Source organism: Salvelinus namaycush, chromosome 26 (genome assembly GCF_016432855.1).
Source record: "Salvelinus namaycush isolate Seneca chromosome 26, SaNama_1.0, whole genome shotgun sequence".
Lineage (NCBI taxonomy): Eukaryota > Metazoa > Chordata > Actinopteri > Salmoniformes > Salmonidae > Salvelinus > Salvelinus namaycush.
The window spans coordinates 9,842,835-9,867,408 of record NC_052332.1 but is presented as its reverse complement, the minus strand read 5'-3'; the positions used below and the strand labels follow the sequence as shown (position 1 = coordinate 9,867,408).

The 24,574-nt window shown below is 47.6% G+C and overlaps 1 pseudogene; it reads left to right on the top strand.

The window, feature by feature from the left end:
- Positions 1-24,574, top strand: part of LOC120021862 — a 39,115-nt pseudogene that overhangs the window by 4,717 nt on the left and 9,824 nt on the right.

Sequence of the window (24,574 nt, the reverse complement as noted above, 5' to 3'; positions counted from 1 at the left end):
ACCCAATACTTGCATAAAACCAGGCACCACTTTTCTCCTTCCTACCTGAGCTGCCCTTCACCCAACAGGTCTCTGTCTGTCTACGCCCGCTGGTGTTCCAGGCAGGGGCTGCAGGTAGCAAGTGTGTCTGTGAGGGCCAGGGGCCCAGAGGTGTGTGTGTGTGTCTGTAAGGTCCTGAGGGCCAGGGGCCCCAGAGGTGTGTGTCTGAGAAGCCCAATGGAACGGACAGCTGAGTCAGGCTGAAACTGGAGAGGAGAGGGCACGAGTGGCGTACACGAGACCCAGGTTGGGACTGTGTTGGGTGGGAGAAGAAACAGTCGTTTGTGAGAGGTTGTGCAGATATTCAAGTGTGTGTGTGTGTGTGTGTGTGCATGACTTCACTAGAAGGACTAACATTTCTGAGAGACAGCTGGTGTGTGTATGTTTAGTGGTGTTGAGTGATCTGTCATGGTATTCCACCACATCGTGAGGTGTTTCATCCTGCATTGTCAACTTCACCGCGGTTACTACATGTCACCAGAAAGGTATTGGACAATTCTTTTAAACGTTCAATGCTCTCGATCTCCATCTCTCTCTGAATCTTCTCTCTCCATCCCTCTCTCTTTTCTACTCTCTCTCCATCTCTCTCTGAATCTTCTCTCTCCATCCCTCTCTCTTTTCTACTCTCTCCATCTCCATCTCTCTCTGAATCTTCTCTCTCCATCCCTCTCTCTTTTCTACTCTCTCCATCTCCATCTCTCTGAATCTTCTCTCTCCATCCCTCTCTCTTTTCTACTCTCTCCATCTCCATCTCTCTCTGAATCTTCTCTCTCCATCCCTCTCTCTTTTCTACTCTCTCTCCATCTCCATCTCTCTCTGAATCTTCTCTCTCCATCCCTCTCTCTTTTCTACTCTCTCTGAATCTTCTCTCTCCACCCCTCTCTCTTTTCTACTCTCTCCATCTCTCTCTGAATCTTCTCTCTCCATCCCTCTCTCTTTTCTACTCTCTCTCCATCTCCATCTCTCTCTGAATCTTCTCTCTCCATCCCTCTCTCTTTTCTACTCTCTCCATCTCCATCTCTCTGAATCTTCTCTCTCCATCCCTCTCTATTTTCTACTCTCTCTCCATCTCCATCTCTCTCTGAATCTTCTCTCTCCATCCCTCTCTCTTTTCTACTCTCTCCATCTCCATCTCTCTCTGAATCTTCTCTCTCCATCCCTCTCTCTTTTCTACTCTCTCCATCTCTCTCTCTCTCTCTCTCTCTCTCTCTGAATCTTCTCTCTCCATCCCTCTTTCTTTTCTACTCTCTCTCCATCCCTCTCTCTCTCTCTCTCTCTGAATCTTCTCTCTCCATCCCTCTCTCTTTTCTACCCTCTTTCCATCTCCATCTCTCTCTGAATCTTCTCTCTCCACCCCTCTCTTTTCTACTCTCTCTGAATCTTCTCTCTCATCCCTCTCTCTTTTCTACTCTCTCCATCTCCATCTCTCTCTGAATCTTCTCTCTCATCCCTCTCTTTCTACTCTCTCCATCTCCATCTCTCTCTGAATCTTCTCTCTCCATCCCTCTCTCTTTTCTACTCTCTCTCCATCTCTCTCTCTCTCTCTCTGAATCTTCTCTCTCCATCCCTCTCTTTTCTACTCCCTCTCCATCTCTCTCTGAATCTTCTCTCTCCATCCCTATCTCTTTCTCGCTCTCCTATTTCTGTTTCTCTCCATCCTCAGGTTGTATCACCGTTTCTGTGGTGTCCCGCCCCCCAACTCTGACATCACATCTGGCTGACCTCTGACTGTTTGACCCCTCCCCCAGCAGCCGTTGTCATGGCGCTGTCCTCACGCTTAAAGCTCTGGGAGCAGAAGGGAGGCGCAGAGATGATGTGGCACGAGGCATTACTGTTCTGGAATGGTCCTCACTCTGTGTTCTAGAATGGTCTGGAATGGTCCTCACTCTGTGTGTTCTAGAATGGTCCTCACTCTGTGTTCTAGAATGGTCTGGAATGGTCCTCACTCTGTGTTCTAGAATGGTCTGGAATGGTCCTCACTCTGTGTGTTCTAGAATGGTCCTCACTCTGTGTTCTAGAATGGTCTGGAATGGTCCTCACCCTGTGTGTTCCCTAAATGTGTGTTCCCTTAATGTGTGTTCTAGAGTCCTGTGTGTTCCCTAAATGTGTGTTCTAGAGTCCTGTGTGTTCCCTTAATGTGTGTTCTAGAGTCCTGTGTGTTCCCTTAATGTGTGTACTTAATGAGTTTTCATGTTGTGTGTATTCTAGAACAATCAGCCAGTTTGTGTGTGTGTGTGTTGGATATGTAATTATTTGTGTAGTCTACTGTATGTTCCACACTGCTTTGAATGTACCGTCTGCAAACACAACCACTCCTGTGTGTGCATACAGTAACCAGAGCACCACACTCTCTATCACCCATCTCTTTTTAATTCCTATATTCTAGTACTGTATGTATTATCATTCAAATGGATGAGTAACCTGTTTCGACCACCCCTGAGCAGAGGATAGGAGAGTTGTCCTATTGACCTTTCTGTCCTCTCGCCTCCACAGTAACAGCAGGTCTAAACTGATCATACCACCTCTGTTATTAATGAACCAGTAGTAAACCGGTCATAGACTAGTTCAGGAATTATTACATACAGTTGAAATTATATATGTCAGTAATTCACAGCGGTATTTCACACCTGTTAGTGGACAAGAGGAAACTCTGTGAACTGCAGTCCTAAACTTAGATAATATTTGCTCTTCCACACTAGTGTGTGTGTGTGTGTGTGTCTGAGCTAGCCTGCTGTCACAGTATATAGCCGCTGAGCCTGTCCTGTAGACTGTATTGCGCCTTTTTCTAACAGTAAATCTGAGTCTGGTTTGTGGCCCAGTTCAAATACATGCTGTGAAAATTAGGGCTGTCAGAGTTAATCAGTTAACTCGTTAACATTTTTATGGATTTGATTTTATTAATCACAGTGTCTGAAAGTGTTTAAAATGCACTGAAAACATCCCAAATTCTATACAGCTAAAACACGACAGTGTGAGTCTTAAATCACAGCTCAAGTTGAGCAAATTCTGAGTTTGCGATTAATCACAGCAAATCCTGCAGTTAACTGTGGTGGCGTCCATCTTGTTTCTTTCCAGCATAGTAAACTGAGTGACAACCTGGCGCAGCAGTTTCTCCTCCCGGATCAGACTCCACCAATCCTAGAGGCCGAGATGGCCCTGCGAAACGAGCAGTTGGTCAATGGAGAGCGAGGCCGCCACCCCACCAATCAGATCTCAAGACCTCCACGCCCCGGCGATGCCTCTCCCCCAAACTCAAGAGCCCACCCCTGGGGGAGACAGCCAAACAGGAAGCGGCCACTGAAACAGGAAATCAGAGCAGCTGAAGCAGAAACAGGAAATGAAAGCTGAGCTGTTGAAGCAGGGGCAGGAAGTGAAGTCAGGGAAAGGTGACAAATGATGTCAAGATGCCAAAAATGGAAGTAAAGAAAGATGAGCAGAAAGAAGAGAAGAAGAAAGAGGGAGTGATAGAGGAGAGACAGGAGCCTGAGGGGCAACAGACATCATAACAGAACATGAGAGGGAAGCGGTATGCTGTCACGTGGTCATGTCCTAAGATATGTACGTAACGTATGCGTGCTATGCATACCTGCTGCACTGGGGCGTCGCAAAGGCACTCGGTTTTTCTAGCAGCGTGTTTTGTAGAGCACGAGACACGTTATGCAGTGTTCTCTGGCATGAGTCATGTGGTGTTTTCTTTCTTCGTGTAGCTCTTAGCCGCTAGGCTACCTGGCTTCCTGGAACATACACCTTCTAAAGAACACACACACTACATGCTGTAGAATACACACAATTTTGCATCTCTCTTTCTCCCTCCGCCTCTTTCTTTTTCTCTCTCTCTCGCTCTCTCTCGCTCTCTCTGTGTCTCTGTCTTTCTCTCTTTTCTCTCTCGTCTCTCTCTCTCTTTTCTCTCTCTTGTCTCTCTCTCTCGTCTCTCTCTCGTCTCTCTCTCTTTCTTCTCTTCTCTCTCTCTCTCTTTCCTCTCTCAATTCAATTCAATTTGCTTTATATTGCCAAAGCTTATTTTGGATATTTACAATATGAAAAAAACAAAGAGAATCAAAATTGTCAACGGGACAACAGTAACAACAATAACCAAGGGTCAAAATAACCATACATTGAACAATAACAATAAGCATACAGTAGAGTACATGTGCAGGTTGATTGGTCTGTCAGACACTGTCCCTCAACTTATGGCAGGCAGCAATGTAGTGCGCTGCCAACCCACAGCTCTCTGCGTCCTCCCCCAACAGGACGGGTAGCCTACTCTCATCAGAGAGGTCTTTGAAACCTTGAATAAGGGTTTCAAATTTGGGGAAATGACACTCTAATTGTTTTATATTTTTCACATTTTGTCAGGAAATGCAGCTCCGTCTCAGGTTCTGCTGTTGTGCAGTGGTTGCACAGCCTTTCCTCTACAGGGAGCCAGGTTTTCCTGTGTCCACCCTTCTCAATGGCAAGGCTGTGCTCGCTGAGCCTGTACTTTGTCAAGGTTTTTCTAAGGTTTTGATCAGTAACCATGGTAAAATAGTTAGCCACGGTGTACCGTCGATTTAGGGCCAGATAGCACTGCATTTTGCTTTGTGTTTGTGCTTGTGTTTCCCAATAAGCAATGTAGTTTTGTTTTGACTGTGTTGTAATTTGGTTTATTCTGATTGATTGGATGTTCTGGTCCTGAGGCTTCAGTGTGTTAGTAGAACAGGTTTGTGAACAGGTTTTGAGAAACAGGTTCTCTCTCTCTTCTCTTCTCTCTCTCTTGCTCTCTCTCTCTCTTCTCTCTCTCTCTGGCTTTCGCTCTCTCTCTCCGGCTTTCTTTCCTTCTCTCTCCTCTCTCTCTGCCAGGTGAGGGATGTGTGGCATGAAGTCGGGAATGTGTGGTCCGTCCACAAGGAGGGCTTTAGCCTGAGTAAGTGGTGGTAATGTAGTGTGGTTCCCTGTATGTGTTGTGTGGGATTGGTCGGTGTGTTAATAGCACCCTGTTTTAGCACTGCTTTTCTATCCAGCCCTTCGTACTGCGGGAGCCAGAACACACGTGGCTGAAGCGGCGGGTTGAAAATTCTTCACGGGCTTTGATTCTCTGATTGCTTAAAGAACATCCGATCGCTGATGACTTTGTTTTGTACAGCGCCCCTCGTCACTCCAAAACACTTCAATGACGGCCGTCTCAGACTATAGTATGTAGCGAACGGCAGAGCAGCGGAAGAATTTAGTGTGAGTCGTTAGGCTAGAGCAGTGGTTCCCAAACTTTTTATAGTCCCGTATCCCCTTCAAACATTCAACCTCCAGCTGTACCCCCTCTAGCACCAGGGTCAGCGCACTCTCAAATGTTGTTTTTTGTCGTCATTGTAAGCCTGCCACACACACACTATACGATGCATTCATTAAACATAAGAATAAGTGTGAGTTTTTGTCACAACCCGGCTCGTGGGAAGTGACAAAGAGCTCTTATAGGACCAGGGCACAAATAATAATTTTGTTCTTTATTTAGCCATCTTACATATAAAACCTTATTTGTTCATCAAAAATGGTGAATAACTCACCACAGGTTGATGAGAAGGGTGTGCTTGAAAGGATGCACATAACTCTGCAATGTTGGGTTGTATTGGAGAGTCTGTCTTAAAATATTTTCCACACAGTCTGTGCCTGTATTTAGTTTTCATGCTAGTGAGGGCCGAGAATCCACTCTCACATAGGTACGTGGTTGCAAAGGGCATCAGTGTCTTAACAGCGTGATTTGCCAAGGCAAGAAACTCTGAGCACAGCCCAATCCAGAAATCTGGCAGTGGCTTCTGATTAAATTAAATGTAATTGTTCAGATATCGGTAAGTGGACTGGAGGCAAGGCATGAAAGGGATAACGAATCCAGTTGTTTGTGTCGTCCATTTCGGGAAAGTACGTGCATAATTGCGCACCCAGCTCACTCAGGTGCTTCGCTATTTCACATTTGACATTGTCTGTAAACTTGAGTTCATTTGCACACAAAAAATCATACAATGACAGAAAGACCTGTGTGCTGTCCTTGTTAACCTCTCTGGCCCAGGCGTTCCGCTAGCGGAACTCCTCCCACATTCCACTGAAAAGGCAGAGCGCGAAATTCAAAAAATATTTTTTTGAAATATTTAACTTTCACACATTAACAAGTCCAATACAGCAAATGAAAGATACACATCTTGTGAATCCAGTCAACATGTTCGATTTTTTTAAAATGTTTTACAGCGAAAACAGCACGTATATTTATGTTAGCTCACCACCAAATACAAAGAAGGACAGACATTTTTCACAGCACAGGTAGCATGCACAAAGCCAACCTAACTAACCAAGAACCAACCAAACTAACCAAGAAACAACTTCATCAGATGACAGTCTTATAACATGTTACACAATAAATCTATGTTTTGTTCGAAAAATGTACATATTTGAGGTATAAATCAGTTTTACATTGCAGCTACCGTCAAAAATAGCACCGAAGCAGCCAGAGTAATTATAGAGACCAACGTGGAATACCTAAATACTCATCATAAAACATTTCTGAAAAATGCATCGTGTACAGCAAATGAAAGACAAGCATCTTGTGAATCCAGCCAATATTTCAGATTTTTTAAGTGTTTTACAGCGAAAACACAATATAGCATTATATTAGCTTACTACAATAGCCTACCACACTTCCGCATTCATTCATCAAGGCACGTTAGCGATAGCAATAGGCACATTAGCGTTAGCGAATAAACCAGCAAAAGATATTAATTTTCACTAACCTTCATAAACCTTCCTCAGATGACAGTCCTATAACATCAGGTTATACATACACTTATGTTTTGTTCGAAAATGTGCATATTTAGAGCTGAAATCAGTGGTTATCCATTATGCTAACGTAGCTTCTTTTTCCCAGAATGTGCGGATATTTCTATTAGACTCTAACCTATTCTGACCAAATAGCTATTCATAAACATTACAAAAAAATACATGTTGTATAAGAAATGATAGATACACTAGTTCTTAATGCAATCGCAGTGTTAGAATTCTAAAAATATCTTCATTACGACATAAGGCTTATGTTATAGCGAGAGAGTGGCCAAAACCTGGGCGCAAAACTACTAGTACACAGTTCGACAGATATATGAAATAACATCATAAATGGGTCCTACTTTTGGTGATCTTCCATCAGAATGTTGGACAAGGGGTCCTTTGTCCAGAACAGTCGTTGTTTGGATTTAGAACATCGTTTTTCCCTCTTGAATTAGCAAGCACACTGGCCAAGTGGCTCGAAGCTCTCCTTTCTTATTTTTTATTTTTTTTTAAATTGTATCCCATTTTCTCCCCAATTTTCGTGGTATCCAATCGCTAGTAATTACTATCTTGTCTCATCGCTACAACTCCCGTACGGGCTCGGGAGAGACGAAGGTCGAAAGCCATGCGTCCTCCGAAGCACAACCCAACCAAGCCGCACTGCTTCTTAACACAGCGCGCCTCCAACCCGGAAGCCAGCCGCACCAATGTGTCGGAGGAAACACCGTGTACCTGGCCCCCTTGGTTAGCACGCACTGCGCCCGGCCCGCCACAGGAGTCGCTGGAGCGCGATGAGACAAGGATATCCCTACCGGCCAAACCCTCCCTAACCCGGACGACGCTATGCCAATTGTGCGTCGCCCCACGGACCTCCCGGTCGCGGCCGGCTGCGACAGAGCCTGGGCGCGAACCCAGAGACTCTGGTGGCGCAGTTAGCACTGCGATGCAGTGCCCTAGACCACTGCGCCACCCGGGAGGCCCCGAAGCTCTCCTTTCTGAACAAAGGCACACAACGCAACACGCCTAACGTCCCGAATAAATTTCAAAAATCTAATAAAACTATATTGAAAAAACATACTTTACGATGATATGGTCACATGTATCAAATAAAATCAAAGCCGGAGATAGTAGTCGCCTATAACGACAGCTTTTCAAAAGGCAATCCCACTGTCCTCCTCGCGCCTTCCTGAAAACCAGAAATCGGTGACACGTCATTCCAAGAGGACGTATTCCATCTCAGACCAAGATAAACACTCAATTTCTTCTCTCACTGCATCTTGACATCCGGTGGAAGGTATATGACGTGCATGTATACTAATAGGTCTCATGCCCGTTTATAGGCAGGACCCAGAAGAGAGCATCGATTTCAGATTTTCCACTTCCTGGTCAGGAAGTTTGTGCCAAATGAGTTCTGTTTCACTCACAGATATAATTCAAACGGTTTTAGAAACTAGAGAGTGTTTTCTATCCAATAGTAATAATAATATGCATATTGTACGAGCAAGAATTGTACGAGCAAGATATATTTAAAAATATCCTATCATGTTGTCCTGGTTTCCAGGGGTTTGCAGAAGAGGATGTCTTCCTTAATTGACACCCCCATAAACGTAACGGACATTTACCAGGAGCTGTGCCAGGCCCACCACGTCTGTTGACTCATCCAGCTGTAACGCATAGAATTCACTGGTTTGTATACGAAGCAGTAATTGTTTCAAAACATCTCCTGCCATGTCACTGATGCGTCGTGAAACAGTGTTGTTTGATGAAGACATTGTCTGTATAGTTTTTTGCGCCTTTTCCCCCAGCATTGTCCCAGCCATATCCACAGCAGCAGGAAGAATTAAGTTCTCCACAATAGTATGGGGTTTGCCTGTCCTAGCCACTCGGTAGCTTACCATATAAGACGCTTTTGCCCCTTCTTATTAATGGTATCTGTTGCTTTTATACATGTCTTACTACTCAAAAGTCATCTTTAATCTCGCTCCAAAAACTCCCGTGGCTTATTTTTCCAATTGTCATGTTTCATTTCTAAATGTCTGCGCAAGAGTGAAGGTTTCCCGCGAGAGAGTAACGGTTAATGTGATTGGATGTTAATTATTTGACTAGGCTACCTGTATTTGACATTGTGTTATTTCGCTGAACACTAGATGGTTTATTTTATTTTTGACAGTGAAACGAGGCTACTCAGGCGGGGGGAAAAAACTCACCCAAATGTATAGCCCCGTTGGAAAATATAAATGTACTGTTTGAAAATGTTATTTAAAATAAAATAGTTTTAAGGTGAATCACATATTTATTACTACAACATCTAGCTAGCATTAATCCTATTAGATTTTCATATACTCACACACACATCCCATGAACCCTGGTACACACACACACACACATACCGTGTTTCTACATCTGCATTGCTTGCTTGTTTGGAGTTTTAGGCTGGGTTTCTGTATAGCACTTTGTGACGTCGGCTGATGTAAAAAGGGTTTTATAAATACATTTGATTGATTTGAATGACACACACACACACACTCACTCACAGGGATCAGAGATTAGGGATGCATATCAGAGTTTAATCCCCTGAGACATAAACCCTGGTAATCTCTGTTTAGTTGTGCTGTGAGAACAATACTGAGAATACAGACTAGAATCACAACCAGGAAATCTCCACTATGACTGAAATTTTCTCCACAAAAACAACAATAAATCATGTTGGGACAAATATACAGTGCTTAATTAACTATAGAAGAATGTCTCCCTGTTAACATCAAACACATCTTGTGGTGCCTCTAAAGCTGGAATCCTTAATTGAAACAATAACAAAGCGGCCATCCCGCCTGTGTTTTGATGAAAAGCTTATGGATGGGCCTGGAGAAATGTAACCACTCCCAAATTCAATGCAAGGACTGACCATCCATAGTATCACACGTTTTGTATTTGCAGTTGTTATGGATCTCCATTAGTCCAGGGGTCCAGCAAAGTTAAGGCAGTTAAATATTTTTTTAAACATTACAATACAGCTTTCACAACATATTGAGTGTGTGCCCTCAGGCCCCTACTCTACTACCACATACAGTGCATTCGGAAGTATTCAGACCCCTTGACTTTTTCCACATTTTGTTACATTACAACATTATTCTAAAATGGATCATGAAAAACCAAAAGCAGATAAAAAAAACTGAAATATCACATTTACATAAGTATTCAGACCCTTTACTCAGTACTTTGTTGAAGCACCTTTGGCAGCGATTACAGCCTTGAGTCTTGTGTATGACGCTACAAGCTTGGCACACCTGTATTTGGGGAGTTTCTCCCATTCTTCTCTGCAGATCCTCTTAAGTTCTGTCAGGGTGGATGGGGAGCGTCGCTGCACAGCTATTTCAGGCCTCTCCAGCTCTGGCTGGGCCACTCAAGGACATTCAGAGACTTGCCCCGAAGCCACTCCTGCGTTGTCTTGGCTGTGTGCTTATGGTCGTTGTCCTGTTGGAAGAGGAACCGTGGCCCCAGTCTGTGGTCCTGATATCTCTGGAGCAGGTTTTCATGAAGGATGTCTCTGTACTTTGCCCCGTTCATCTTTCCCTCGATCCTGACTAGTCTCCCAGTCCCTGTCACTCAACAACAACAACAACAATAACAACAGCATGAGGCTGCCACCACCATGCTTCACCATAGAGATGGTGCCAGGTTTCCTCCAGATGTGACTCTTGGCATTCAGGCCAAAGAGTTCAATCTTGGTTTCATCAGAGCAGAGAATCTTGTTTCTCATGGTCAGAGTCCTTTAGGTGCCTTTTGGCAAACTCCAAGCGGGCTGCCATGTGCCTTTTACTGAGGAGTGGCTTCCGTTTGGCTACTTTACCATAAAGGCCTGATTGGTGGAGTGCTGCAGAGATGGTTGTCCTTCTGGAAGGTTCTCCCATCTCCACAGAAGAACTTTGGAGGTCTGTCAGAGTGACCATTGGGTTCTTGGTCACCTCCCTGACCAAGGCCCTTCTCCCCCATCTTCTCAGTTTGGCTGGGCGGCCAGCTCTAGGAAGTCTTGTTGGTTCCAATATTCTTCTATTTAAGAATCATGGAGGCCACTTTGTTCTTGGGAACCTCCAAAGCTGCAGAAATGTAATACCCTTCCCCAGATCTGTGCCTCGACACAATCCTGTCTCAGAGCTGTCTCCAAGCTGTGTGCTAGTAGATTCAACAGGCAGCTCGGTGGATTCAGCATGTCAACACTTCTCACAAATACAAGTGGTGATGAAGTCAATCTCTCCTCTACTTTGAGCCAGGACATGTATGCATATTATGAATGTTAGCTCTTTGTGTACATTTAAGGGCCAGCTGTGCTGCCCTGTTCTGGGCAAATTGTAATTTTTCTAAGTCCCTCTTTGTGGCACCTGACCACATGACTGGACTGTAGTCCAGGTGTGACAAAACTAGGGCCTGCCTTGTTAAGAAAGCAGAGCAGTGCTTTATTATGGACAGACCTCTCCTCATCTTCACTACTGTTGCATCAATATGCGTTGACATTTTACATGTACATTTGAGTCATTTAGTAGACGCTTTTATCCAGAGCAACTTTCAGTAGTGAGTGCATACATCTTCATACTGGTCCCCCGTGGGAATTGAATCCACAACCCTGGCGTTACAAGCGCCATGCTCTACCAACTGATCTACACCATGACAGTTTACAATCCAGGGTTACTCCAAGCAGTTTAGTCTACTCAACTTGCTCAATTTCCTCATTTATTTATTACAAGATTTACTTGAGGTTTAGGTATTAGTGAATGATTTGCCCCAAATACAATGCTTTAAGTTTTTGAAATATTTAGGACTAACTTATTTCTTGCCACCTATTCTGAAACTGACTGCAGCTCTTTGTTAAGTGTTGCAGTGATTTCACCTGCTGTGGTAGCTGGCGTTTATAGTGATGAGTCATCAGCATACATAGACACACAGGCTTTACTCAGAGCCAGTGGCAGGTCATTAGTAAAGATTGAAAGAAGGGGCCTAGACAGCTGCCCTGTGGAATGCCTGACTCTACCTGGATTATGTTGGAGAGGTTTCCATTAAAGAACAACCTCTGTCTTCTGTTAGACAGGTAACTGTCTATCCACAATATAGCAGCCATAACACACGTTTTTCCAGCAGCAGATTATGATCGATAATGTCTAAAGCTGCCCTGAAATCTTACAAAACCGCCCCCACAATCTTTTTATGAACAATTTCTCTCAGCCAATCATCAGTCAGTTGTGTAAGTGCATGTCGTGCATGTCGAATGCCCTTCTTGATGTTAATTTGTTTACTGTGAAATAGCATTGTATGCGTTAAAACACGTTTTTTTCCAAACGTTTACTAGGCTATAAAGTGTTTTGAGGCTATACAGTGTTTCTTTATATTTCCTTTTTTTACAAACATTGGAGTAAAACAAGCTTATATTTTGGGTTCTGATGGGGTATGACAGTGGATCTAAGCTCATGAAGCATTTATAAGTTATTTTCTTCAAGAATTAATGAGCATATATTAATAATTTTTTTAAATCCAAAAATGGATGTAGCAACTAAGGATTCTAGCTTTAAGTGACTAATGGCTTTGTCCTGAGACTTGCCAATTGCTGGGTTTATACTGAGATTGTCTGTGATTGGTGGGTTCTGTGTTCCAGCCACTCAGCTGAAACCAGACAAGGGAACCCCAGATCTCCGAGCAGGCCTAGTGAGAGTTTAGAATGGGGGAAGACGGAACACTGCATGATGTCATGGAGCATGACATCCAGAAGTCTCTCTCTCTCTTTCTCTCCAGTTGAATCCATCTGAGTTGAACCTGTGTGAGGACCTGAGTGACCTGAGTGTGGAGTGCTCCACACTTTAACCAGTTGAGCTAAAGCCAGCCTGCCCCTCACACACGCTGGACCCAACCTGCTCAACTTCTGGCCGCCGCTGAACCAACACGGAAAGGTCAACACACACACACACACACACACACACACACTGCAGGAACGCTAGTTTCTGCTGAGTGATTCATTCCGGGAAACCCAGTGTGTCTACTCTCTGGTCCATCAGTGATAGGAGCAAGGTGTTATATTGCTGTAGTTCCACGGGAACTAGATGATAAGGGAATGTTGTGGTCTCCTTTCCCCAGACCCCTCATTCCCGTCGTGGGGACAGTGTGTGGGACGCTCCCCCTGCCCTGGCCGCTCTAGTCAGGCGTGTGTATGTCTCCAAGGTAGGCACGCGCAGGGACCAGAGTGTGTGCGCGGTGGGACGCAGTGGCACGGGCAAGACCACCTCCTGCCAAGCTTTCACCCACACACACTCCTCAAACAGGCTGGCACGGTCGGAGACAGCGTCAGTGGTGAGTGCTTTGTGTGTGTGTGTGCATTGCGTGCATTGTTTGCGTAATGTAATATGAAATCTTTGTGTATTTATGAAGGGTGTGAGGTAATAGCACACTGTGTGTAGAATGTTGTCTCTCCTTGTGTGTGTGTTTCCAGTGGAGCGTATTCAGGCAGTGTTTACGATCCTGAGGTCGTTTGGGTGTGTGAGCTCTCAGCACAGCGACGCCTCATCTCACTTCACCACTGGTTCTCTCTCTGGACTTCAACCACGCTGGACTGGCGTCTGCTGGACACCTACAGGTACACACACACACACACACACACACACACACACACACACACTGTTGCCCGTTATGCAAGTATATTGCTTATAATGTTACAGTATGTACAGTATCATAATATAGTTGTCTCAATGTCCTCCCTCCTCTCCCTCCTTTCTTTCTTCATCCCTCTTTTTTCATCCCTCTCTCCTCATCTTCTCCAGACTATGATGTTAGAGAAGTGGAGGGTGTGTCAGAAGATGGAGGGAGAGAGTAACTTCCTGGGATTCTCCCAGATGCTGGCTGGACTCAGTACAGAGATGAGATACAGACACACACACACACACGTACGAACACACACTCTTACATGACTTCCTGTCTCCTCCTGATAGGACGGAGCTGCAGATGCACCAATTCTCTGAGGCCAACTCTTTTGGAATAGTCGCTCCCACCAAGGTAACCTGGAACCTTTTTTACATTTTTGGGCCATATTGCTTACTCTACCTCAAACTAATAGGCCCATCTTCCTCTCCTCCATGCCCTCCTCCCTCCTCTCCCTCCGTCAGGTGGATGAAAAGCAGCGTACATCGGTGTTGTTGCTGGTGGCCACGGAAACGCTGGACTTCTCAGCCGATGAGCAATATGGCACGTCCTGGCAGGGTTATACCATCTTGGAGCAGCGGGGGCCTGTAAAGGTACAGACTGTATCAACATCTCGCTCTCCATAACATATGACACTTTGTGAAGTTGAGCTGTTAGTAGGACCTCCCATCCCAATACTTTCTCTCTTTTCCACCTTCCTCTTCTTTGCTTTTTCCCTCCGCTTTTTCTATCCCCTCTTTGCCCCAGTGGGGCGTAGGGCGTTTGTGAGTCTCGACAGTGCCCAGGTGGCCAACGGTGTGAGGGGGAGGAGCTCCACACGGCCGTGTTCAAACACCACCTCAGACAGCTGCTGCAGAGAGCCACCGGGGGCGGCAGAGAGAGAGACACGCTGCTGCAGAGAGCCACCGGAGGCAGCAGAGAGAGAGACACGCTACTGCAGAGAGCCACCGGAGGCGGCAGAGAGAGAGACACGCTACTGCAGAGAGCCACCGGAGGCGGCAGAGAGAGAGACACGCTACTGCAGAGAGCCACCGGGGGCGGCAGAGAGAGAGACACGCTACTGCAGAGAGCCACCGGGGGCGGCAGAGAGAGAGACACGCTACTGCAGAGAGCCACCGGGGGCGGCAGAGAGAGAGACACGCTACTGCAGAGAGCCACCGGGGGCGGCAGAGAGAGAGACACGCTACTGCAGAGAGCCACCGGGGGCGGCAGAGAGAGAGACACGCTACTGCAGAGAGCCACCGGGGGCGGCAGAGAGAGAGACACGCTACTGCAGAGAGCCACCGGAGGCGGCAGAGAGAGAGACACGCTACTGCAGAGAGCCACCGGGGGCGGCAGAGAGAGAGACACGCTACTGCAGAGAGCCACCGGGGGCGGCAGAGAGAGAGACACGCTACTGCAGAGAGCCACCGGAGGCAGCAGAGAGAGAGACACGCTACTGCAGAGAGCCACCGGGGGCGGCAGAGAGAGAGACACGCTACTGCAGAGAGCCACCGGAGGCGGCAGAGAGAGAGACACGCTACTGCAGAGAGCCACCGGGGGCGGCAGAGAGAGAGACGCTGCTGCAGAGAGCCACCGGGGGCGGCAGAGAGAGAGACACGCTACTGCAGAGAGCCACCGGGGGCGGCAGAGAGAGAGACACGCTACTGCAGAGAGCCACCGGGGGCGGCAGAGAGAGACACGCTACTGCAGAGAGCCACCGGAGGCGGCAGAGAGAGAGACACGCTACTGCAGATGCAGAGGAGGGTAAGAGGGAGACACAGGCACTCGCACGCAGGCAGGCAGGCATGCGCACACACACACACTCTGTGTCACTGCCTCACTGTGTCTGCTCCCGACCACCCATCTCTCTCTCGCTCTCTCCAGGTCCCAGGCTGAGTGCTACTCAATGTGTAGATGGCATGGCTTCTGGAGGAGGAACTGTTCACGCCTATAGTGTCACTCATCGACAGGTACACACAAGCCTTTTATTTTTGCCTGTTCAAGACTAGTAGAGTACAAGTGCAGGCACAGAGTCATCAGATAGAATTGTAGTGTCGAGCCACCTCATGCAGTGTAGCATCTAGACCTGAGTATATGGTGGTGAGGTGTTAGGCCTGAAGCCTGGGTGTTTCCTGCCGTCTCTCCCCGGACACAGTGGAGAGGAGAGGGCTGCAGGCTGGTCTGAACTCTGTCACAACTACCTACACGAGAGACTGCTGGAGAACTGCTACTCACACACTTTCACACACACACGCTGGATAGATACACACACGCGCACCTTTACACACTCACACAAACATGTAACGTAGTGTGTACTGTTGTTCCAGGAGAGAGTTCCAGTAGACTTTGAAGCTCCAGAGACCAGTCCTGCTGTGGTGGTGTCCTGCTGAGGTGGTGTCCTCCAGAGACCAGCCTGCTGTGGTGGTGTCCTCCAGAGACCAGTCCTGCTGTGGTGGTGTCCTCCAGAGACCAGTCCTGCTGTGGTGGTGTCCTCCAGAGACCAGTCCTGCTGTGGTGGTGTCCTCCAGAGACCAATCCTGCTGTGGTGGTGTCCTCCAGAGACCAGTCCTGCTGTGGTGGTGTCCTCCAGAGACCAGTCCTGCTGTGGTGGTGTCCTCCAGAGACCAGTCCTGCTGTGGTGGTGTCCTCCAGAGACCAGTCCTGCTGTGGTGGTGTCCTCCAGAGACCAGTCCTGCTGTGGTGGTGTCCTCCAGAGACCAGTCCTGCTGTGGTGGTGTCCTCCAGAGACCAGTCCTGCTGTGGTGGTGTCCTCCAGAGACCAGTCCTGCTGTGGTAGTGTCCTCCAGAGACCAGCCTGCTCTACCGGTAATAAACACAAAACCCTCCCTGCTTCCTGTACCTAACACATACACAATAACCAACCGTCTAAATAGACTACAGCTCCCAGCCTCCTCTGGGAGCACTGCCACCAAGTGTGCTGCAGTGTTTTCCTGGGCACGGATTGGCCTCACCAAATGAACATGGTGTGTGTGTGTGTGTGTGTGTGTGTGTGTGTGTGTGTGTGTGTGTGTGTGTGTGTGTGTGTGTGTGTGTGTGTGTGTGTGTGTGTGTGTGTGTGTGTGTGTGTGTGTGTGTGTGTGTGTGTGTGTGTGTGTTAGGTGCGAGGGGCGGAAGGGCAGATGGAGACCCCAGAGGACTGCTGTGGGTTCTGGATGAGGAGATGGTGACTCCGGCATCGACAGAAAACACTGTCCTGGAGAGAGTCTGCCAGTACTACAGCTCCACTGGTGAGACGGGGGGAGAGGGGTGAGGGGAGAGAGAGAACCAGAGAGAAAAGGAGGGAGGGCCTCCCGAGTGGCGCAGCGGTCCAAGGCACTGCATCGCAGTGCTTGAGGCGTCACTACAGACCCGACCTTGTTGCAGCGATGAGACAAGATCGTAATTGGATATCAAGAAATTGGGGAGAAAAAGGGGGTTAAAAAAGGGGGGAGCGTCTGTGTTTGTTTGCTAGTGTGTGACTTTGTGCAACAGGAAGAGTTTGGGCGAGAGTGTGCATGTCAGTGTTTTGTCCGTTTCACTGATACAGAAGATATTGTGCAAGCAGTGGACATGTCATTCTGTTTTATGGTAGTGTAGACGTTCAATTCTAATCTCTGGTTTGTCTCCTCAGTGCGTCAGTGTGAGCAGCCCCTGCAGTGTGAGGTGAGCCACCTGATGGGTTCTGACCCGGTCAGATATGACCTGACTGGGTGGTTCAGCCTGGTTCAGAGCAACCCATCTGCTCTCAACGCCATCTCACTGCTGCAGTACTCCTCTGTGTAAGTGTTGCCCAATCTCAGATATACCTCTCCTTGGCTTATTACAATATTGTGTCAATCCAACTCTTTCAGATCTACTAAACGTGTATTATTGATGTGTGCCGTACAATTTTTTAAATAAATGTTCGCTTCTCTCTCTCTCTCTTTCTCTCTCTCTCTCTTTCTCTCTCTCTCTTTCTTTCTTTCTATCTATCTTTCCTTCCTTTCTTCCTTCCAGTGGGGTAGTGAAGACGCTGTTCGGCCTCTGTGCCCCCCGCCCCGTGTCGAGGGGTGGAAGGGGGCAGCCAGCGCTCGCTAGAGGAGAGGCACTGTCAGAAAGACCTTCAGAAAAGACCAGAAAGTACCACAGTATACACTCCCACTGTGTATCAGTCAAACTACAGGCCGTAAGTACCCCAGTATACACTCCCACTGTGTATCAGTCAAACTACAGGCCGTAAGTACCCCAGTATACACTCCCACTGTGTATCAGTCAAACTACAGGCCGTAAGTACCCCAGTATACACTCCCACTGTGTATCAGTCAAACTACAGGCCGTAAGTACCCCAGTATACACTCCCACTGTGTATCAGTCAAACTACAGGCCGTAAGTACCCCAGTATACACTCCCACTGTGTATCAGTCAAACTACAGGCCGTAAGTACCCCAGTATACACTCCCACTGTGTATCAGTCAAACTACAGGCCGTAAGTACCCCAGTATACACTCCCACTGTGTATCAGTCAAACTACAGGCCGTAAGTACCCCAGTATACACTCCCACTGTGTATCAGTCAAACTACAGGCCGTAAGTACCCCAGTATACACTCCCACTGTGTATCAGTCAAACTACAGGCCGTAAGTACCCCAGTATACACTCCCACTGTGTATCAGTCAAACTACAGGCCGTAAGTACCCCAGTATACACTCCCACTGTGTATCAGTCAAACTACAGGCCGTAAGTACCCCAGTATACACTCCCACTGTGTATCAGTCAAACTACAGGCCGTAAGTACCCCAGTATACACTCCCACTGTGTATCAGTCAAACTACAGGCCGTAAGTACCCCAGTATACACTCCCACTGTGTATCAGTCAAACTACAGGCCGTAAGTACCCCAGTATACACTCCCACTGTGTATCAGTCAAACTACAGGCCGTAAGTACCCCAGTATACACTCCCACTGTGTATCAGTCAAACTACAGGCCGTAAGTACCCCAGTATACACTCCCACTGTGTATCAGTCAAACTACAGGCCGTAAGTACCCCAGTATACACTCCCACTGTGTATCAGTCAAACTACAGGCCGTAAGTACCCCAGTATACACTCCCACTGTGTATCAGTCAAACTACAGGCCGTAAGTACCCCAGTATACACTCCCACTGTGTATCAGTCAAACTACAGGTCGTAAGTACCCCAGTATACACTCCCACTGTGTATCAGTCAAACTACAGGCCGTAAGTACCCCAGTATACACTCCCACTGTGTATCAGTCAAACTACAGGCCGTAAGTACCCCAGTATACACTCCCACTGTGTATCAGTCAAACTACAGGCCGTAAGTACCCCAGTATACACTCCCACTGTGTATCAGTCAAACTACAGGCCGTAAGTACCCCAGTATACACTCCCACTGTGTATCAGTCAAACTACAGGCCGTACGTACTATAGCACTGTAAAACACACACATACAAAATCCGACACTTCTACTGTGTCTATCTGAGGATGTTTTTCTCCACCTCTCTCCTTCCCCCTCCATCCAGGATGCTCTATTGAATCTGATTGGTCGAGCCAGGCCAGTGTGTGTTTGCTAAGACAGACAGCGGTAGCTGATGTTTTGACGTCCCTGCACTCAGGGTCCAGCTGCACTCTGCACACATCCTCCCCGCCCTGCAGCTCTACCGCACAGGTTAGTGTTAGCCTAGTATTAGCCCGTGTGCACAGGTTAGTGTTAACCTAGTATTAGCCCTTGTGCACAGGTTAGTGTTAGCCTAGAATTAGCCCTTGTGCACAGGTTAGTGTTAGCCTAGAATTAGCCCGTGTGCACAGTTTAATAGTGTTGGCCATTCTGCATAGGTTATCAAGTTGATAAAGGGAATTTTGGTGCCAACATCTTGCTCATCTGTATATCTATGGCTCTGAAGGCTCTCTCTTTCTCTTTCTCTCCCCCCTCTCGCTTTATCTCCCAGGTTATTCGGAACACGTGACTCTGAGTGACTTCAGGTGTCGTTTCCAGGCTCTGTCTCCTCTGGTCATGAAACGGTATGGTTCAGTCTTCATCACCCCGGATGAGAGGAAGGAGGTGGAGGAGCTGCTGGTAGATCTGGATCTGGACAGGAAGAGTATCAGGGAGGGAGGGAGGGAGAGAGAGAGGGAGGGAGGGCTTCTGTTCTGACAGTACTGAGCTCCTTAGAGTCAGTCTCTGACACAGTGTGTTTCTGAAGATTAGCTAGTTACACTACTTCATTTTTCCACTCTCTCTGTCTCTTTCACTCCCTCGCTCTCTCTCTCTCTCTCTGTCTCTCCCTCCGTCTCTGTCTCTCTCTCCCTCGCTTTCTCTCTTCCTCCCGCTCTCTTTGTCTCTCCCTCTTTGTCTCTCCCTCCCTCTCTCTGTCTCTCCCTCCCGCTCTCTTTGTCTCTCCCTCCCTCCCGCTCTCTTTGTCTCTCCCTCTCTCCCCCTCTCCCGCTCTCTTTGTCTCTCCCTCTCTCCCGCTCTCTTTGTCTCTCCCTCTCTCCCGCTCTCTTTGTCTCTCCCTCTCTCCCGCTCTATTTGTCTCTCCCTCCTGCTCTCTCTGTCTCTCCCTCCCGCTCTCTCTGTCTCTCCCTCTCTCCCGCTCTCTTTGTCTCTCCCTCTGTCTCTCCCTCTCTCCGTCTCTCCCTCTGTCTCTCCCTCTCTCCCGCTCTCTTTCTCTCTCCCTCTCTCCCGCCCTCTTTCTCTCCCGCTCTCTTTGTCTCTCCCTCCCTCCCGCTCTTTGTCTCTCTCCCTCTCCCGCTCTCTTTGTCTCTCCCTCTCTCCCGCTCTCTTTGTCTCTCCCTCTCTCCCGCTCTCTTTGTCTCTCCCTCTCTCCCGCTCTCTTTGTCTCTCCCTCTCTCCCGCTCTCTTTGTCTCTCCCTCTCTCCCGCTCTCTTTGTCTCTCCCTCTCTCCCGCTCTCTTTGTCTCTCCCTCCCTCCCGCTCTCTTTGTCTCTCCCTCCCTCCCGCTCTCTTTGTCTCTCCCTCCCTCCCGCTCTCTTTGTCTCTCCCTCCCTCCCGCTCTCTTTGTCTCTCCCTCCCTCCCGCTCTCTTTGTCTCTCCCTCCCTCTGTCTCTCTCTCCCTCTGTCTCTCTCTCCCTCCCTCCCTCCCTCCCTCCCGCTCTCTTTGTCTCTCCCTCCCGCTCTCTTTGTCTCTCCCTCCCGCTCTCTTTGTCTCTCTCTCCCGCTCTCTTTGTCTCTCTCTCCCTCTGTCTCTCCCTCCCTCCCTCCCTCCCGCTCTCTTTGTCTCTCCCTCCTGCTCTCTTTGTCTCTCCCTCCCGCTCTCTTTGTCTCTCCCTCCCTCTCTCCCGCCCTCCCGCCCGCCCGCCCTCCCGCCCTCTCTCCCGCCCTCTCTCCCTCCCTCTCTCCCGCCCTCTCTCCCTCCCGCCCTCTCTCCCTCTCTCCCGCCCTCCCTCTCTCCCTCCCTCCCTCCCTCCCTCTCTTTGTCTCTCCCCTCTCTCTTTGTCTCTCTCTATGTCTCTCCCCATTCTTTCTCTCTCTCCCCTCCCCAGGTGTTTATGAAACGAGGTGTGTTAAAGTACTTAGAGCAGCAGAGACAAGCTGGTCAGTGATTGGCTGGTTCAGCTACAGGCTGCCTGTATGGGACACCTGGCTAGACAACAATACCGCAAAATGAAGGCGTCTGACCCATGACCTTTAACCCATGACTGCTAACCCAGGTGAAACATGTTGTAATGTGTTAGGTAGGTGCTGGTGTAACACACATTCAGTGACTCTGGCATGACGGTATCACCCGATAATGTGTCTTCCTATAATTGTGGTTAGGTACAGTAGGTAGGATGCCGGTGTAACACACATGTATCTCTGTCTGTCCCCATACAGGTGTAGCAGATGGCTGTGAGGTGTTTCCAGAGTAACATCCGTACTCTGAGACGAGTGGCCAAGTGGAGCTGGTGGAAACTGCTGTGTAGAGTACGCCCCCTACTGGATGTTAACATGGACGACCAGAGACTCAGAGCCAAGGAGGTAGGAATCGATTCACAGACTACTCAGTGATTCAGAGCTAAAGAGGTATTAGTTCATTCAGAGACTACTCAGTGATTCAGGGCTAAATAAGTATTAGTTGATTCATGATTTAGAACCAAAGGAACTACTTGATCCAGAGTCCAAAGCCTTTTGACTCGACCCAAAGACAGAGTTACAAGAGCTTTGCTTTAACAGTGGAGATTTGGAGATGTGGTAAAATACTTTGATTCCCCAGGATGAGATCATGGCTCTGAGACGACGGCTGGAGAAGTCTGAGAGGGAGAGGAACGAGCTGAGACAGACCACTGACATCCCGGAGACCAAGGTGGGAAAGTGTAAAGTTATAGGGATAGTAAATTGTGTAAAATTATAGGGATAGTACATTGTGTAAAGTTTAGGGGGACAGTATAGTGTAAACGACGACTGTAACGTGTCAAGTTTGAGGACGTTGGGTAAAGTTCTGGTTGCGAGTAAAGATGTGCGTCCCGTAAGTGACGGCGGTGTCGTCGGTAGCTAAGTGACGAGCGTTTCCGTGGTGAAGCTGTCAGTCAGGCGCTGGACACGGAGAGAGGAGAGAGACTACGACTCACCAGGGAGAACAAGGAACTACAGGTAGTATTACCACACATGTATCTATCTCTGTATAACTCAAGGGCCACAGCACAGTTACAATTGTGTCACATAATGCAGTATGTAATCTCGGGTTAACCCAGAACTAAAATCTCACGTCATTTCCATAGTCTGTCCACGACAGATTATACACTCTGAGGTTCTCATTCTCTCTTCCTCTCCCTCCCTCTCTCAGGCTCATCTGGACCAGTGTAAGGTCACCAGGGGGGCGCTGGAGAAACAGTTGGTGGAAGAGAAACAGAAAGTCCAGAGCAGAGAGTCCCGGACGGGGACAAGCTGGGGAACTACTATAGGTAACTGCCTTTCATTTTGATTGAACAATAGGTCAAACTCACACACTGAACTGAAGATTTGACTGCACTGGATGTTAGCTGCTGATCTGGGTTATACTTCATGATGGATCGGTGAGAGTACAGAATAAATGCCAGAATGCCAGTTTTGACACAGAAAAGGCAACGCAAGAGTCACATGGGGGAGGGTTTGTAGCAAGGTTATTATGGTTATGTGATTTTATATTTGTTTTCATTTATTTGTTTTTATTTGAAATTCAGTTTTGTTTCAGATTTGATTTCAAATCAAATTGTATTAGTCACATGCATCGAATGCAACAGGTGTAGACCTTACAGTGAATTGCTTACTTACGAGCCCCTAACCAACAATGCAATTAAAAAAAAAATGTGGATAAGAATAAGAGATAAAAGCTACAAGTAATTAAAGAGCAGCAGTAAAATAACAATAGTGAGACTATATACAGGGGGGTACCGGTACAGAGTCAATGTGCGGGGGCACCGGTTAGTCGAGGTAATTGAGGTAATATGTACATGTAGATAGAGTTATTAAAGTGACTTATGCATAGATGACAACAGAGAGTAGTAGCAGGGTAAAAGAGGGGGGGCAATGCAAATAGTCTGGGTAGCCATTTGACTAGATGTTCAGGAGTCTTATTGCTTGGGGGTAGAAGCTGTTTAGAAGCCTCTTGGACCTAGACATGGCACTCTGTACCGCTTGCCGGGTGGTAGCAGAGAGAACAGTCTATGACTAGGGTGGCTGGAGTCTTTCACAATTTTTAGGGCCTTCCTCTGACATCGCCTGGTATAGAGGTCCTGGATGGCAGGAAGCTTGGCCCCAGTGATGTATTGGGCCGTTCGCACTACACTCTGTAGTGCCTTGCGGTCGGAGGCTGAGCAGTTGCCATACCAGGCAGTGATGCAACCTGTAAGGATGCTCTCGATAGTGCAGCTGTAGAACCTTTTGAGGATCTGAGGACCCATGCCAAATCTTTTAAGTCTCCTGAGGGGGAATAGGCGTTGTCGTGCCCTCTTCACGACTGTCTCGGTATGTTTGGACCATGACAGTCCGTTGGTGATGTGGACACCAAGGAACTTGAAGCTCGCAACCTGCTTCACTGCAGCCCCGTCGATGAGAATGGGGTGTGCTCAGTCTTCTTTTTCCTGTAGTCCACAATCTTCTCCTTTGTCTTGATCACGTTGAGGGAGAGGTTGTTGTCCTTGCACCACATGGTCAGGTCTCTGACCTCCTCCCTATAAGCTGTCTCGTTGTTGTCGGTGATCAGGCCTACCACTGTTGTGTCATCAGCAAACTTAATGATGGTGTTGGAGTCGTGCCTGGCCATGCAGTCATGAGTGAACAGGGAGTACAGGAGGGGACTGAGCACGCACCCCTGAGGGGCCCCTGTGTTGAGGATCAGTGTGGCTGATGTGTTGTTACCTACCGTTACCACCTGGGGGCGGCCCGTCAGGAAGTCCAGGATCCAGTTGCAGAGGGAGGTGTTTAGTCCCAGGATCCTTAGCTTATTATTGATAAAAACATTTTTTGTTTTTATATTATTTACTTCCAGTTTTAGTGTTAGGGACAGAAAGAAGCCTATGCGCGGTAGGTTAGAAGCCATTTATGTGTTGGCGTATAGTTTGTGTTTTCTTGTCACTTCATGCCACTGGGGGGCAGTAATAAGGTGATGGTCATAGGTTTGGTTATGTTTCAATTATAAATCAATCTTACATGGAACCCAAACCGGCTGCGCACGTGCGCCATCGTGCATACATTTATTTTGTCCCCCTACACCAAACGCGATCACGACACGCAGGTTATAATAGCAAAACAAACTCTGAACCAATGACATTAATTTGGGGACAGGTCGAAAAGCATTAAACATGTATGCAATTTAACTAGCTAGCTTGCAGTTTCTAGCTAATTTGTCCTCTTTAGCTAGCTTGCAGTTTCTAGCTAATTTGTCCTTTTTAGCTAGCTTGCTGTTGCTAGCTAATTTGTCCTGGGATATAAACATTGAGTTGTTATTTTACCTGAAATGCACAAGCTCCTCTACTCCGCCAATTAATCCACACATAAAACGGCCAACCGAATCGTTTATAGTCATCTCTCCTCCTTCCAGGCTTTTTCATCTTTGAACTTATATGGTGATTGGCATCTAAACTTTCATAGTATTACCACGACTACCGGCAAAACAGT